This window comes from Lontra canadensis, unplaced genomic scaffold, assembly GCF_010015895.1.
Source record: "Lontra canadensis isolate GAN:19392208 unplaced genomic scaffold, GSC_riverotter_1.0 scaffold21, whole genome shotgun sequence".
NCBI lineage: Eukaryota > Metazoa > Chordata > Mammalia > Carnivora > Mustelidae > Lontra > Lontra canadensis.
Genome location: NW_022631015.1, coordinates 7,708,539 through 7,726,776, shown reverse-complemented (window position 1 = coordinate 7,726,776; position 18,238 = coordinate 7,708,539).

Here is an 18,238-nt window from a genome sequence, read left to right as displayed (position 1 = left end):
AAAGTGAGGTATGACTTGGCTGGTGTGAAACATATCAACATGTAATGTAGATTAAATGATTATATTTAGTATTTTTTTAAAAGATTTTATTTATTTATTTGACAGAGAGAGAGAGAGCTCACAAGCAGGCAGAGAGGCAGGCAGAGAGAGAGGGGGAAGCAGGCTTTCCGCCAAGCAGAGAGCCCAATGTGGGACTCGATCCCGGGACCCTGAGATCATGACCTGAGCCAAAGGCAGAGGCTTAACCCACTGAGCCACCCAGGCACCCTATATTTAATATTTAGCAATACCTTTTACTGTATTTAGTACTCCTAAATGTATTACTATTGTTGTTTATGGCATATATATGTATGTGTGCATACATATGTATGTATGTATATAAGTCTTCTTAAAATTGGACATAATACTCATTAAAGAAAACATAACTCCTATGTTCAACAAGAACGTTTGTTAGTCACGTATCAAACACTGATTATATGCCAAGTCCGTACAAATAATTTCTGGTTAGAGATGACTGTAAGTGTGCAAAGTCTTTATCATGCCCTTTTCAAGGGCAATTGAGCATTAGACTTTAAAATAGCACTGAGAGCTGCTTTTATTTAGGGATGCTTCTATTTTTAAAGACATCTTTACTAACAGTTTTTGAGATACATGAAAATGCTTAATATAGGATTTCCAAGTTGTTAATGATGTCCTCTTATGATTACTACTGTGGCTGCCTGCGCATGCGTGTAGGGGGGTGTGTTGTCATTCCTTCATCTCCTTCATTCTCCCCCAAGTTCCCACTGTGTGGTTGGATTATAAGAAAATATATGCCTTTGATATACCCTGTGGTGTTGCAAGATAACTCTTTGTGACCGTTCTCCCTTCTCGGATGGATTTTCCTTTTAGGTTGTCTCCTTAAAAGATGCCTGTGCTTGCCTGTATGAAAACTAGGACTTCCAAGAAACACTTGGGTAATTGAAAGAAGATGGAGCCGGGATGACTAGCTTCCTGGCCCCCAGCTCTCCCCCAGGACACTTCTTGCTTGTAGCACATTCACATAAAAGCTACTCAACACCCGTGTGATATTCCACAAGCAGGAGAGATGGGAGGACATCCTGCCTGCCCCTCCCTGCTGTTCTTCATAAGGAAAAGGAAAAGCAGTAAACTAGAAGCAGCGTTTCTATCCTCAGGCAAAAGCCCTTTTCTCCTTTGGAATGGAAGAAATGTCACCTTTGTCATTAATGCACAGATCTCTATTGAAGGTGTCAGAATGGGGCTAGAGCTTGGGGAAACAAGATTGAAGAAAGCAGTCTGACCTCACGGAGCTTCCTGTATAGACCGTCCACAGACAGTGATGGGGGGACTTCTCCCCAAGGGGACTGAAGAGGTGGAATTAGAAGATAGAGAAGGTCTGCTTGACTTGGGGGTCAGAAAATCAGGGAATGTTCCTGGAGGGAGTCAGTGCCTGAGTCTCATGGAAAGAGGCGGTCTCACAGAAAGAGGGGTTATAGACCCAGCACCCGGCCTGGGCAAAGAACCGGATGGGAAAGAGAGAACCTGTGTACCCTCGGGGACTGGGCATCTTCAGTGTCTTGGGAGTGAGGCTGGGAGGCTAAGATGGGTAAGAAATGAACAGGCAGAGGCTGGAGATCAGGAGTTTGGATCTTATCCTGGTAGAGTGGAAAGCCATCATCATTTTGTGGCCAGGCTGGGAAGCACTATAATTCGCACTTGAATTTAAAGGAGTGGCCCATGGGCAAGACTGAATGGTGGCACGTGGGTAAGGGGAAGCATGCAACCGGCAAAAGAAGACCACAGAATCTGAAGGGCCCAACTGTGGTAGTGGACCAAAGGGCCAGAGAGAAGAACAAGCACATGGAGAAGTAGCAAGGAGGAGGTCCAATGGGGGAGCTTGGAGCTGGCAGGGCCAGACTGGTTCACTGCGCTCTCTTGTGTGTACAACAGTGATCCCCTCTGATCTCCCTGAGGTATGTGCTAAGATCCCCAGTGGGTGCCTGAAATCATGGATAGTACCAAGCTCTACACATACTATATTTTTCCTATACATACGTACCTATGATCAAGCTTAATGTGTAAATGAGATAAGAGAGTAACAATAATAATAATTATTATTATTAATAATAAAAGAACAATTATAACAATAGACTCTAACAGAGGTTATGTGGCTGTGGTCTCTCTCTCTCTCTCTCTCTCAGAATATCTTACTGGACTGTACTCACTTTCTTGTGATGATGTGAGGTGACAAACGACTGCAGGATGAGAGCCAGTGAGGGTAAGGATGTTGGCTTTGGGACCCGGTGTCAGGCTACTACTGACCTCCAACAGATTGGGATGACTTGAGGATCCTCTGTTTCTGGATCGGAAGTGGAATGGTGGAGGAGGGCTGACGCTGTACAGGGAGCTCCCTGACCAGAGAGCCCTCCCTGCCTCCGTCCCTCCCTCCCTCAGTGCCACAGCTCAGCCCCATCACTCCCCTTCCCTCTCACCCTTTCTCCTCCTTCTCATCTCCAAGAGTAAAGCCAAGGTATTGGTATTCTCGCAATCTAGAAACTTCAGATTCCTGCTTACATTCTCCCTCTCACACATCCCCCTCTCCCTCCTAGTCACCAAACTTAATGGATGCTACTGAGAGTTTCCCACTCTGGCTCCTTTCAAGCCCTGCCTGCTGTGAGGCTTCCCTCTGCTTCTTCATGCCTCCCTGCTTCCTGCCATCTCCCGTTAAAATCCTTGTCCGCGCCAATTAGCACGAAGAACGAGCAGAGAGGCGAGGAAATAAAAGTCATTCCACCTAGCCGATTTCAGTTTCTGGAAGATTTAAAAGGGCTAATGACATCTGGGGAGGTTTTTTGTTGTTGTTGTTTTGTTTTTAATCACAATTTAATCTGCCTTTTCTGTTCTTACAAAGGTTGATCGAATAAAAGAATTAGGACAACTTTTTTTCTAAAACACAATGAATTATATAAACTAGTTATTTTTTCTAAAAATAATTAATGAAGAAACTACCTGTCTCTTCCCGTTTCCTTTTCACCAGGAGAAAGCTAACATAATTTAATGAGGAACAAGAGATTTTTTAAAAACATTCGCCCCTATTGTATAGGAAAGTGATGATACATTATGAAAAAAAAAAAAAAACAAATTGATTGCAGGAGATTACTAGGATTCCAAATATCTGATTCAAATACTCTACACCCTTTTATTTATTCTGAAACAGAGATGATTAAAATGAGTAACACCCCCTAGGAAGAGTGGGAGTAACAGTACTCTGCCGTTGTTTTTGTGACTACGCAAAACAAGTTCCTTAGGCAACCTTGCCAAATATTCTCTTTAGAGAAGCCACTAAGACCAGATCTCGTTAATAAGCACTAATCTCTTTTTAAAAGACATATTTGGGTGCCTGGGTGGCTCAGTCGGATAAGCATCTGCCTTTGGTTCAGGTCATGTTCCCAGAGTCCTGGGATCAAATCCAGCATCAGGCCACCTGCTGGTGTCTGCTTCTCCCTCTTTCTGCCCCTCCCCACTCCTTGTGCATGCTCTCTCTCATGCTCTCTCTCTCTCTTTCAAATAAATAAATAAAATCTTTAATAGACGGCATTCAATATCAGATTCATAAAATAAACTCTCACCCTGGGGCACAAGGGTGTCTCAGTCGGTTAAGTCTCTGACTCTTGGTTTTGGCTCAGGTCATGATATCAGCGTCCTGAGATCGAGCCATGCATCGGGCTCCGTTCTCAGAAGAGAATCTGCTTGAGATCCTCTCCCTCTCCTCCTCCCCCTCTCCCACTCACACACACACACACACACTCTCTCTCTCTCTCTCTCAAATAAATAATAAATAAATAAATAAATATAGGTCTTTGGTCCTTCATTGTTCTGAAATCCAAAAAAAAGTTGAAGACAGAGAGTTTTGACAGAAGTTTGCAGCAAACTTATTTGAAACATAACCTGAACTCAGGTTAGTCTTTATTCCTTTTCTTATACTTTTTGTAAATGTACACACTGAAATCATGCTACATAATACATAATCCGTGAGTCATTTTAACTTGTGACAATCCAAAAAATTCTGATAGATCTTGACCCTGAAGATTTCAAATTAGGAATTGTGTACCTGAATATGTATATTACATTCATGAATAAAACAAATACTCTAGTGGCTCTGTTTCTAGAGGTTTAGTCAGGAGAAATCCAGGTGCCTCAGATCTGGTAGCTTTTCTGGGGGCATAATTCAGTTCAACAAACATTTACTGAGTTGGTACCTTGAGGTGAATACCAAGATTAACAAGAGGTGATTGTTGGGGCACCTGAATGGCTCAGTTGGTTAAGCGACTGACTCTCAATTTTGGCTCAGGTCATGATCTCAGGGTTATGAGACCCCAGCCTGCATGGGGGAGGACCCTGCTTAAGATTCTCTCTCTCCCTCTCCCTTTACCCCTCCCCGCTAACACCCCCCGCCGAAAACAAGAGGTGATTGTTGTACCCAAAGAATTTACATTATAGTGAGGAAGGCACTTCCACATAAATTTAATATAAATTACATCGAAATTAGTGCTGTACCAGGACTATAACCAGAAAGCAAAGATGAATGAGAGCCCAGGACTCCTAGGGGAACAGGATGGGTCCAGATTGAGGGACATTAAGAGATAAGACAGTTTAAAATTTTGATGACTTAATTCCTTTTTTCTTTCTAAGTAACATGTTGTGTTGTTGACATCCTTTCTGCAAGATCTAAGAGGCCCTGTGGAATCAGTGTTCTCAAAACGTCCCCCAGAATTACGAAACCCACTGAAAGCACAAACACTGGGGAATGCTGACCCCGTCATTCACAATTCTGGGGAGCAGGAATCAAGAGTCTTCCCAACCAGAGGTGGCGCTCTTACACATGGGCCGTCTCGCCCAGGTTCTGGAATTCCAGTTGTCCTGGAAACAGTAATGCCACAGACTCACATTTTCTGGTGGTTGATATGGAAACACATTGGTCGTAAAGCCACCAAAAGAGTAGTAGATAGTGAAGAAAGAAACTGATGATTATTATAACCAGTTTTTCCACTAAAGCCTCAATGGGCTACACCAAGCCCTGAGAGTGAGCAAAGGAGAGACTTACAGATTCCTACTCCCCACCCCCCACCACCCAAAAGCCTCACTTGTATCAAGGGCACCTTATGTGCCATTTGTTCTTTTGAGATGTTTCCTCTTATTTCTTTCCATTTTTATGATTACCAGCACGTATAGTTTCATAGTGGGGGTTTACCATATCCAGAATGATGGTGCCAGGGAAAATGGAGGTAGAAGCATCACCAGGTATTGTAAAGAAGGTTTGTGACCTTTCACGGACGAGAACTTGAGCATAGGTGGGTCTGTGCCCAGCATTCCAGCAAACAGACGACAGAAGCTGCAGAATGAGCAGGGGGGAGACACTGGCTTTGGGATGGAGGACTACTTCAGTGTACTCGTGGCAAGCCAAGCTGGGTGGTTGGGGGACCAGTGTTAGAGATGGGAAAACTGCACCACGACTAACAGCACCACAGCCCTTACACCCCTGAAACGTCAGCCTCCGGAGCTCCATGTTGTGAAAGCTCTCTGGAAAGGGGCTCCAGACTCGTGTAATTCACACGGAGGGAGCTGTTGGTCATGGCTCTGGGGGGAGGGCTTACAGCTGTTGTCCTGGTCATCATTTTACTGTGGTGGCAGTTGCCAAACCAAAACAGAAAACGAAGAAGAGAACAAATTCCATGAAAATATTTCTTTTCAAGCACACACTTGTGTACTGAGTTGGAGTTGTATTCCTTCTAGCCCTCTGCCATCTTCCGGGCTGTCAGACTCCTAAGATTTGTGGGTGGCAAGATGATGTCATCTGTATTGGGCAGCCTGTAGTAATTTCCACTCCCGGCTCTGCTCAGAGGTTGAGATTCTTGCAGTAAATGGGATCTGAGTCTCACTTTTCTTTTCCATTGAGATCCCAATACTGTCCCCTTTCGCAGGATGACAATTGTGCTGTCACCGACATTATGTCATACTATCTCCCTCGAAATGGCCTCACTGAAGCGTGTGAGCGCAGCTGTGCAAACAAAATCCGATGTTAGCGTGAGCTCTGTAAATCCTCGAGGCACGTATTAATGAGTTCGCCTTTTGAAGTACTGTCAAAACTGTAATGGCAGAGGCGTGGCCCCTGCCAGTGAGCTGAGAGCGGGAATCAGGAGGTCGGGAGGCAGTGAGATATCAGGCCCGGCTGCTGGGCTCCCATTGTGTCCCTCCCCAGTGCATGAAAGTGTGGGCTCCATGGCAGCTTTGGGAAACGTGCCCCTGGACAGCCCCGGGGAGACACTGCCTCTCTGCCTTGCTGAGCCACGCTTAGACCCCAGGAGGAGGGTGGGCGAGCACTCATTGAACCAGGTTATCACCACCCGATGACCAAAGATGGATCAGTGATGGTATCTCATTCTGGAGGCGACAGGGACCCTAGCGCTCTCCAGATCTGAAAGGGGGATCTGGAGAAGGATTAACCAATAAATAGAACAAATGTAAAGGATCAGATATTGTCAGCGGGAGGGGCAACGGGAAAGAAGGCTCCTGGTGCTGGAAATAAGCGTCAGCTGACAGGGTGTGATGTTGAGGGACAGGAGAAAATGAGGAATGATGGAATGTGGATCAAAACATCAACCTAAAGAAGGTTCGCTTCCTTTAGTCCACAAATGGCAACCACCGTCCAACTCACAGAAACGCGTTCCTTGGGATTACCAGCAATGACTTCATCCATTCATTGTTGTATTAAAATGGGCAGAGAGGAAAATAAGAAAAGGAAGGTCACTTTTTCTTAGGTGACCTTTTCTTAGGAGACAAGGGTGCCTCCTTCAAAGAGCTGAGTATGGACAGGGAGCAGCCGTCTAGTCGGCCGTCATCTTTCCCATGATGCATCTCTTCTTCCAAAATGGAAGGCTCTTCTGAGGCTCATTCTCACCAACTGAAGGAAAGACATACATGGTGTTTCACTTTGCTGGGGCTGTGTGACAAGCACCACAGACTGGGGAGCTTAAACCCCAGAAATTTATATTCTGACAGTTCCGGAATCTGGAAGTCCAAGATCAAGATGTTGGCAGGACTGGTTTCTTCTGAGGCTTCTCTCTTTGGCTTATAGATGGCTGTGTTCTCTCTGGATCATAACATAATCTTTTAAGGACACCCATCTTATTAGAATAGGGCCCACCCTCTATGATCTCATTTAACTTAATTACCTCTGTAACGTTCTCCATTAACTTAAACACAGTCACATTTTGAGGTACTGGGGGTGACAAGTTCAATGTAAGAATTTGGGGGGCACACAATTCAGCCCATCCATAACACCCTCAGAGTCTGTGCCTCCCACCAGCTAAACTCAGGCATGATTATTGGACTGTCTAGACAGACAGGATTGCAGGGGCCTGACTAGGAGGACCAATCAAGAACCTTGAACACTGGACCATTTGGACCTGGCTTCAGAGCTCTAGTGCGAAATTCTGTCACGAGTCCTTTTTTTTTTTTTTTTTTTTTTTTTGCATTTGAAAACAGCTCTTCATGTCTTCTACAAGGAACAAAGTCTCAAGCTGCTGTGGAAATTTTTTTTTCTAGGGAAAGGGTGGATTTCTTCCTTTACTTCTTCCAAAAGAAGTTTCCAGGGTGTAGGGCATTTCTTAAGATCCATATGAGGTCCTCATTATTGTGTCTGTTTTGCAGACAAAACACTTTGCCAGGAAGCCTTTGGCAGAGGCAGCCCTGTAGCTCAGAAATTCCAGACTCCTCAAGCCTCGGTGAGACAGATGTCAGCGGTTTCTGGTGCCCACGCACACTGCCTGACTGCACGTAGCGACACGACGCCCCTAAGAAGGCCCTGGGCTGCTCCTTGTGATAGGAGAGGGAGGACACCACTGCATGTGGAGGGGTTTGGCTGGAACAACAGGAATAGGACCACGGTGTTTTGAAAAATGCAAAGAGATTTTTAATGGAGCAGAAAAGTTATAGTTACATCACTGGGGCTTGCCCATCATTAAATACATTTGGTTTATTTTATATTATGTCTGAGCTTCGTGTGTGAGGCTGGAGACTCTTCCGTGTTTAGTAAAAACACTGAGCAAGGAGGCACAACTGAATAAATACCAGATATTCAAGACCCGATTTTGAACGTTGGTCAAAAGGTACACGCCTTCACAGCTATCTCATTATTTCGAAACATGAAGACTGAAAACCTGATTTTGTTGCCTTCATACAATCAGCTTTTAAAGTGTTTTCAATTTCGGTCTTCTTTATACTCATGGGATTTTTTTGTTTTGTTTTGTTTTAAAGAGGGGAAAAGAGAAGGTAATGACATATACAGAAAAAAAAACCTGATTTGGATTAAAACTCCTTAAACAGATATTTTTATTTCTATGGAGACATACATTTACTAATGACTTAAAAAGAGTATGGTGTAAGTTTTTCTTTTTTGTGTGAAAACATCTCTCAGAGTTTCCATAAGAGTCTCTGTTTATAAACAACTTTAAAATTAATTTCACTGCCTCAGGTGCCAGGAATTTAGACTCAAACAACAGACATCTGGATAGACTCATTAAATGAAATGGACACTGAATGAGACATCATGCTATAGAAGTTAAGAGTACACTGATGCTTTCTTAAGTGCTTGAATATAGCAGCATTAAGGTTTTTTTCAGAGATGAATGTTAATTCACTCTGATTTGGCGTATGTGGAATAAGTGTTCCAATATTTCTAAATCAGCTGTTTAAAATAAAATACCACAGGGGATGAGGGGTCTTCTGTTGGAGAGTGGGGGCATTCGCTTTCACTAGAACGTTTCCACTCAAAGCAAACAAACTCATGAATAGGCTTGCTTTAATCATGAAGGCAGTGCCTAGCCGACAGTCTATTTAATCTACAATGCAAAAAGGAAATGCAAGTTCTAATTTTTCAAGTTTAGAATGTGCAATTTTGGAAAGGCCATGTTGTTTCAAAGCAAAGGAAGAGGAAGAAAACCCTGCTGTAATCACTGTGCCTGAGATAATTCTGCTCTCATTAAAAAAATGTCCTGAGACTGCTCTACGGTGAATATTCATATCCCCCCAGACTTCATCTGTTGAAAGCTTAACCCCCAATGTGATGGTGTTGGGAGGCGGAGCCTTTGGGAGGTGATGAGGTCATAAGGGTGGAGCCCTTGTGAATGGGAGAGGGGACCCCCAGGGAGCGACCTGGCCCAGTCTGCCTTGTGGGGATGCGGCAGGAGGATAGCCAGCTATGAACCAGGAAGTGGGGCTTCCTCACCACACCCCAAATGTACTAGGCCTTGATCTTGGACTTCCCGGCCTCCAGAACTTTAAAATAAACATCTGTGGGTTATAAGCCATCCAGCCTGTGGTGTTCTGTCAGAGGGGCTTGAATGGACTAAGACAGGCACTTTTGGGTAAAGAGGCTTGGTTTTTGCACACATTTTATTTCTGAACACTCATCACCCACCAACTCCTAAATAAATAACCTAAAAAATATATAAAATTGGGAAAAGCACCCATTTACACAGAAAGCTGAGGAAACAAATCATCAAAATGGCGGAAATAAACTTGTCCCCAGACGCATGGCCTGGCTCCCAGGAAGTAAATGGTCAAGTCCTGGCCCCCGTGGTGGTGTCTCTGGGCTGGGAGGGCTGAGTTCTGGAGGAAGAAGTGGGCCCTGAGAGTAGCGTGGAAGGTGTCCTGTGAGGTCTGGTTTGGCAGATCCCCCACCCACAGTGCCAGCCACCCAGGACTCAGAGACCCAGGGTGCTGTGATGAGTGAAAAGCTGTGGTTTTGAGCTCAGGAGAGGATGTTAGTGTGAACGTGATTGTAACTGGGAGTGGTGGGAGCAGCCCTGGAGGGTGGCCAGTCTTTGGGGACACAGCAACAGCTCTAGAGAGAGATGGGGCTGAAAAGGCAGATGCCGGATAGGAGGCCTCCCCGTCATCCTGGTGCCAGGCTGGGTGGCTTCAGTATAGACAGAGACCAAACACCCTAGTCAGCGGGTACTGGGGCTCTCCTGCTCTCCTCGCTACCCCCAGGCTGGCTCACTGATTAGCAACAATCAATAAGCAAGAATAAAGCTAGTATGCTGTCCATGGGAAGATTCTTTCTCATGCGATCTGACCAGTAAGATTCAGAGAAAGTGTATGTTTTTGAAAAACATTTGAAGCAAATATATATATATATATATATATATATATATATATATATATATATATATGAATTTCAGACAGAGTCTACTCTTTACTGTCAACATTAAAAAATATGCTGCCCATAAAATTAGATGAACTATAAAACAAGGTGACAGTGGAAAATTATGTTGAGATCTAGGGAGAGCCATACAGAGAAATAAATGAGGTTTTGAATAAATGTTTTAGAACCAAACAGATAATATCAGAGTGTCGTAATGCATTCAAAGCAATGAAGAGCAGAATTATGCCCAAAATGCCAAAAATTATTTCAGTGATACTGAAGGTAGCCTAGGAAATATATATATGTATAATGCAAAAAATAATGGAAGAAAAGGAAAAAGAATACGTGGTGTTTCATAGATATACAGTGGAGATCCAATATGTGGATAACCATATTTCTGTAGAAGATGCCGGAACAAATGGATCAAAGCAGTATTCAAACACATATAAAACTTCCTGAGGACTTTAGTCTCTCAGTTAAAATAGCTCACTGGGTACTAGGCAAAATGGAGAGATCCAAACTCTTCATGTATGTATCCTGGTGAAAGTTCCAAAATGTATGTAAAATTAAGAACTCTATTAATGCCCTGAAAAAGAAGATTACATACAAAAAAAAAAAAAAAGGAAAGAAAGAAAGAAAAAAAGGAGAAAGGAAGGAAGGAAGGAAGGAAATGCAAACTGGTCTCAGAGTTCCTTTTTATGTTTTTAAGATTTTATTTATTTATGAGAGAGAGAGAGTCAGAGTGGGGGGAAGAGAGGACAGAGAGGGACAAGCAGACTCCCCACTGAGCACAGAGCCCAACATAGGGCTGTATCTCAGGGCCTGTGAGATCATGACCCGAGCCAAAACCAAGAGCCAGATACTTAACTGACTGAACCATCTAGGTGCCCCAGAATTCCTTTAAAAATATATAGATAGATAGATAGATAGATAGATATAGATATAGATATAGATGCTAAAATCAATGATGCAATCCATGTCTATAGAGTTTTGAGGGAGAAAGTTTGGGACCCCAAATTCCTCATCTGGCCAAATTGTCTCTCACTCTCAACATAAAAACATTTTCAGAGATTCAAGGGCTCAACATGTACAATCCATGTACTTGTCATGGGGGGAACAACTTAGACGTCCACAGTCTGGCAGAATTATACCTCCTGGGACCTTGTTGAGAATGCAGAACCAGACTCCACCTCAGATCCGCTGAATCGGAAACTGCATTTTAGCAAGATCTCCATGTAATTTATATGTATGTTAAAGTTCAAGAAGTACTGCTCTAATAAACCAAGTAATTAATCAGAATGTAACCCCTCCCCCGCCAAACAGTATAGTCACAGCTGAAGACTACAGTGAACATTTAAATTAAATACCATAGACTCAAATCTTAATAAATGTATATTGAAAGTCTACATATACATTTATATGACATAAAATTGTAACCTGAAAATTAATGTCTAAATAAACATAAATAGGGAAAAAGATTAGATGACAAGAAATAAAATGACCCTATTGTGTCTTATAGTTCAAAGACATTCAGTAGAATTCTTAATTTGGAATTTTTTTCCTTCAATTGGTAGAGAAGTATGTCTTCAAATATGTTCTTGAAACAAAGATAAATGATGACCAAATTATAAAGTAGCTATGTAACAAACTATTTGAGAGGGAAAAGTTCATAATTCATAAAGTAAAATAAAAAATTAAAAATGTAAAAATTGAAGAATGAACCAGAATACATTCTTTGTGAAAATAAAGGTAAATGAGATTAGCTCCCTTATTGAAACAGTTAGTCAGATTTTGTCAATGAAAATAGTTTTATTGTTTATCTTCAATTCAAAGAAAATGGTAAATATGAAGCAGACACAAAAAGTCACCTGACATGCCATTTTACACCAATAATCATAAGTGTTCTGATGATCATCTTTCTAGAAAATAATTCAGTTTTTATAAATGGGACAATATTATACATGTAGTTTTTAAACCTGCCCATTGGCTATGATGGGTGTAGGTATATTTGTTAGTGTTATTTGTTTGGTGTTTTCATGGTTAGATTTCCTTAGAACTGTGGTTTGGGGTAGTTCATTAATTTCGGGAATTTTCTTTTAAATATTTTTTCTATACAGTTATCTCTCTCTTCTCTTTGAAGGTATTTTTCATCTAAAGTACCACGGTTTTCTTCCTCCTGGTTTTTCTATTTGTCTCTCCCCAATAGTTCTCATCTAACTGCTGAAATTTCCCATTTCTTTATGGATTTCATATATTTTTTCCCCTAGAGCATCTAACATAAGAATAATAGTTATTGCAAATTCCTTTTCTGATAGCACCAGTATATGTGTTACCTCTGAATCTGGTTATATTTATTGCTTTGTCTCTTGACTTTGGTTTTTAAATTTATTATTATTATTATTATTTGATCTTGTTCATGTGTCTTGTAATTTTTGGTTGAATGTTGAATTGAATTGAATTGATTTTGTTTGAATATCATGTATAGAATAGTCAACATTGAGGCAAATAGTATTTATACCTGTAAATGGGCACACCTTTTCTGTTAGACCATTAGTGCTGAGGAAATGTACTCAGGAGTTCAGGGAGCTTTGACTTATATTATTGTTCTGGTTACCTTTTATGCATCACTGGCTTGAATTCCCCTAGGATTATCTTGTGCTTAGGTGGAGCTGGGGTTTCAGAGGGTTTTTCTCAGTGTTCCCACTCCACCTTCAACTTTCATTCTTCCTTGTTTGCCTGCTCTCACCATGCTCTTGTCCCCTCCCCAGAAGTTCTTGCTTGATGCTTGGTGCTTGCTAGCCTGGTGGTGGGAGAGGGAAGGAGCAGCTCTCTGTTGTGCTGGTCCAGCATGGGTCTTAGGCTGGTCCTGTCTGCCTGGATCTCAGGGGTGGGGCTTTCTCAGTGACCCTGCTTCTCTTCCCTGGGAGAGCTCAACTACCCTGAATCTGTAGGGAGTCTCTTATGGGCCAGTTCCTTGCCCCTCCTTTGGATGTGAGACACCTCTCTTCATACTGGTATGTGATCCCAGACCCAGAATTGCTTCCTGCTCCTTCTTCAAGAGTAGACAATGTTGCTTTTACTTTTAGCTTTCCCCTAGCTGCTCCAGTTCCCCAGCATCTGAGCAAATTAAAAACGTGTTTTTTAATAGGGGATAAGGGTTCAGCCAGGGTTTTGTGCCTTTCCTATGATAGCAGCCGCTTGCGTCCTGGGTCTACACCACCAAAGGAGGTTCTCCTGGTCTCCTGCTCTGCTCCCAACCACTTTCTCATGAGCATCCAGTGGAGGTCCAGGCAAAAGATCCCATGTGTGAGTGCAAATCCCCTTCGTGTCTCTTCTCCTGGGTTTGTGTCCTCGTGCTAGCCCACACTTGGCCTTTGCAATTTAAGTTAAAATCTAGGTGAATTCTTCTTAGCCCTACATATGATCCCAACATTTCTTTTCCCTGTGCTGTAGCAGAGCTGAGTCCATGCTTGTATCCCATCTTTCCTTGCAGGAGCCTGACTTCAGTTGGATACTTGTTTGCCCTGTGTCCTCAGCTTTCTGATAAGCTCATGAAAAGTTACACTGTTATAGTTTATCTGGTTTTCTTTTGTTGTTAGGATGGGGAAATACTTTCTTCTGCTCATTACATCCTAGGTAGAACCAGGCATGGTTTGGAATGCTTTACATGTAACAACTCACTGTTTCCTTACAGCAAATCTGTAAGGTAGACATTATTGTAGTCCCCAAATAGCAGAGGAAGGAACTTAGGCACAGAAAATTTTAATTACCCAAAGTCACTTAGCCCCAAGGGTGAGAGCTGAAATTCAAATCTAAGTTGTCTTTGCAGTGGCTGCACCATTAACCACTAAAATGTACTGTCATGCTCATTGTGAATGGTCTAAATATACCTTTGTTTGTTTGTTTGTTTGTTTATAAACTCAGTCCCCTCCTAAGGGATCTCGGGTTGTTTGCTATTATAAACAATGCTTCCATGAACTTGGGAAGTTTTCTCTGAGAGATAAGGTCCTCAACCAATTGCTCTGTCAAGGGGTACACTTATTTAAATTTAAACCACCTATTGCTACAGTGCAACTAAGAAGCATTTTTTACAATGGAATTTAAACTGTTTCCAATTATGAAATTACAAAAGTGATAGGAAGACAGGCATATTGCAAAGAATTCAAGTAACTGTTAACTGTGTGTGTACGTGCACACACACACACACACAGCCCACTCCAATCCCACCCCTCTCCTTGCATAAGCCACAATCACAGTTTAGTAGGTTTCACACATAGGATTTCGAAAAGCAGAGAGAGCATTGCACGCAGAAAGCGTAACATGAGCAACATCCGGCAGGGGCAATAAGGAGACCAGCCTGTCTGGAGCAGAGCCACACGATGTGAGACAGAAGGTTGCAAACGCAGAGGGAGCTGTGAACCCCAGGTTGAGGATGTGTGAGGTCCTGTCGTAGGAAGTAAAGAGCTGTTCTTTACTAGGGGGCAAAGCAGTGACATGACAAAGCTGCTTTTTAGATTATTTTAGACGGTCTTTATTAATTTGTTTATTATTTAATTATTACTTATTAATTTCTTGGCCATTAATCATTAATTAGATTACTATGGCCAAAATCGTTGTGCACGGAACTGGGAGGAATAGCGGAGATCCTGGGGAGAGAATCGAGGCAGGAAGTGGTGAAGGCCAGAAGTAAAGAGTGGTAGGGAACTGGAGGAGGACGTGTGGAAGGAGACTTCTCCATAAGCTGGCAGGTGACCTACTGGAAATTCTCAACATATCAAAGAGGCAGTGAACTTGCGTACTATATGGAGACACGTCTGAGCATGACAATTTCTTCAGATCATTGTTCTCTTCATTTTCCATAGTCAAGGGCTATCGTTTCCTTCCTACTCTGACTCGGTTGCCTCTCTCTGCCTTTGCTCCCTCTTGACTAGACCACCAGCCTGGCCAAGTCCAACATCTTGTCCACCCTGTGGCTGCTCTACCCAGAAGATTCGCAGCAGAGCTGCAACCAGAGAATATTCTGGCATGTCACGTTGACTTCAAATGGGTCCTCAAGGCTGCTGGGCAGTCATAGCACCCTGCCCTGGTCCCTCTCTTTCTTATGCTCTTCTAGACCTCTATTTCAGACTTCTCTTCCCTCCACAGACCTCCAGTACTTCTTCCCCCATCTTTGTCTCAGCTCGCTTCCTGTTACCATGACAAAGCAGAAGGAACCAGAAGAGGATGAATACAGGTTCCCACCACAACCGCTGCTCCCCACCTCTCTGGACCATTGCTCACCCCTGTGCTTGCCTCCTCTTATCACAAGCAACTGCCCTTGATCCTTGGGCCAGCTTACCTCTCCACTGTGCAGCTGCTGACATCCCTCACACTCACCCAGCAATACCACCCCACAGATCCTCTCTTCTCTCTTCCGCACCATCATTGCTTCCTTCTTTTCTGGATCAGCCTAGAAAACATGCTAGCTTTTCATCCATGTTCAAGAAACAACACCCCCTTGGCCATACTCTCCCTTCCTATAGCATTCCTTCCTTCCTTCCTTTCTTTCTTTTTATTTTTATTATTTTTAGCAAGAGAAGTTCTTAAACATGTTTTCTCTCCTTCCTCTCTTCCTACCCCTCTTGAGGCTACTCCCATCCGATTTTTGCTACCACCTCTCCATCCAGATTTACCATGATCAAGGTCACAGGGACCCAAACATTGCCCCATTCAGAGCCAAGCATTCGTGCCCATCACACCTGACCTGTCAGTCGGATGACCTGTGAATGTGCTGTGTAGGGTGACACATATCTGAGAGGGAATGGGGGGAGGGGACCAGTGCTGACTATACCTGGTCCCCAGGTGCAAACGGGGATTGTTCAGGACAAGTGAAGACACATTAGCAGATTTGCAACATCTACACACTCCCTTCTCGTTGAAACATTTCTACTCTTGTCCTTCAGGGCAACAGTTATCAGCTATTTTCCTACTGTGCTCACTGCTCCCTGTCAGTCTTGTTTTCAGGATCCTTCTCATCTGCTGGTCTTCTCCATGGTGAGGGGTCCCAGGGTTCAGCCCTTGAACCTCTTCTCTTGTCTAGACTCTCTTGCACAGGGATCTTGTCCTGTCTCATGGCTTTAAATGTCATCTACATGCTAATGATCCTCAAATTCCTCTCTGGCCCATCCCTTCCCTGAACTCGAATATCCAACTGCCTACTCTGTGTCCCTACAGACATCTCCAATTTCTAATATTCAGTTTTGAGTGACTGTTTCCCCCCCAAGCCCATTTGCCATCAAAGCAAATGACATCTTGATCCTCCCAGTTCCTTGAGCTACAAACCTCCATGTCATCCTTAACTCCCGTCTTTGTCACACAACCCTCATTGGCTCAAGCAGGAAATCCTATTGGCATTTACATCAAAAAGTGTGACTCACCAGCTGGGATGCCCATAACCATGCCCTAAACTGTCACCTCCATGCCACGTTGACCTCTTCCTGTTCCTCAACACAGTTCTCTGCACGATCCTGCTGGCCAGGAAGACAGAGCCCGTCATGGTTTCTGCTGAAAACCGTCCAGTGACTTCCCTTCTCACTCATAAAAGCCAGACTTCTCACTCTGAACTGCCTGACTCTGTGGCTGTCACCCCTCTGACCGCCTCTGCTGAGGCTGTGCCCTTTAGCCCTTCTAGTCCTAGTCCCCTGCTGTGGCCATGTCCTCGGCTGGATGCTCTTCCTTCAAATAGTCACTTCTGTTATGCCCAAGCTGCCCTGATGTCTTGATTCAAAAACCACCTCCCCAGTGAGCCCTTCTTAAAACGTCAGTCCCCTCCGAACCCTAACACATCACATTCCCCTTCCCTGCCTTCTGTTTGCTTCTTGCCATTTACCCCTGACTCACAGAGTCTGTATCTCTCTGATCTGGAAGTCCTATGTAGGCAGGGTTTTTGTGTATCTGTTTTAGCCACTGCTGAATCCCCAGCACCTAGACGTGTGCCTGACACAAACTACAGACTGATACGTGTTCGAGTGAATTTTCCTGCACCTGGGTAACCAGCATGGAGGAGGACATGCAGCGGTTACAGCAAGTCAAGGAAACCAGACATTGATCTTTGCATGTGACATACTACCTAACCTTGATAAAGCCATTCGTGAAACCTTCTGCAAAACATTAATGGCCCAAGATATACCACAAATAAAAAGCGGTCTGTGAACAAATAAGTCGGGAAGACCATGCATTGGGTACTGTTGGGGATTCTCAGGATGTTTCTGAGACATCCTTCCAAACACATTTGGATCTTCTCATTTCTTCCCCATTCTCGCTTCATCTGGCCATTCTTCTACTCTTCCCAGCTTCTTGGCATGCCTTCCCTGTGTTTGCAGGGCTTCCGAGAGCACATCCCCAAGTTTGAGCGAGAGTGCAGGGCGTCTGTCCCTAATGCAGGGAGAGCTCCATTGGCAGATAGCTTTGTGAAGAAGCAGGTGTCATGGAGAAGCCATTCCTGTGAGGGTGGTGGCAAGGGGGCAGCTGCAGAGGGTGAACCCAGTGTCTCGTACTGGAGGTGGGACAAGCAGAGTTGGTACTCAGAGGCAGCTCCTTCTGAACGGTACTTTGGTGTGATCTGGGCATTGTTCCTCTCTGTTGGCCTCTGTTGAAACCCAGTGTTCTGCAAACATTTTGGGGTCAGAGAGAGTGAGAGAGAGTGTGAGCAGGGGAGGAGTAGGGGGAGAGGGGGACGCAGACTCCACACTGAACACAGAACCTGACGATGCAGGGCTCGATCCCAGGACTTAGAACATGACCTGAGCCAAAATCAGGATTCAGACGCTTAACCCACTGAGCCACCCAGGTGCCCCTAGGACCCCTTTCTCAAGAAACCCCCTATGAACTTCCAGGGAATACCAGAATCCCTTTGGTGGTCTGTTCACTGTCTGTACTCTCAGGGCCCGGCAGGACACCCTCCAGGAGCACCAGGCTCAGAGAACCCGACTGTGTGTCACCTAATCCCAGTGCTTCTCCACACCGGGTGCTGGGACAGGGCAATGGCTCTTT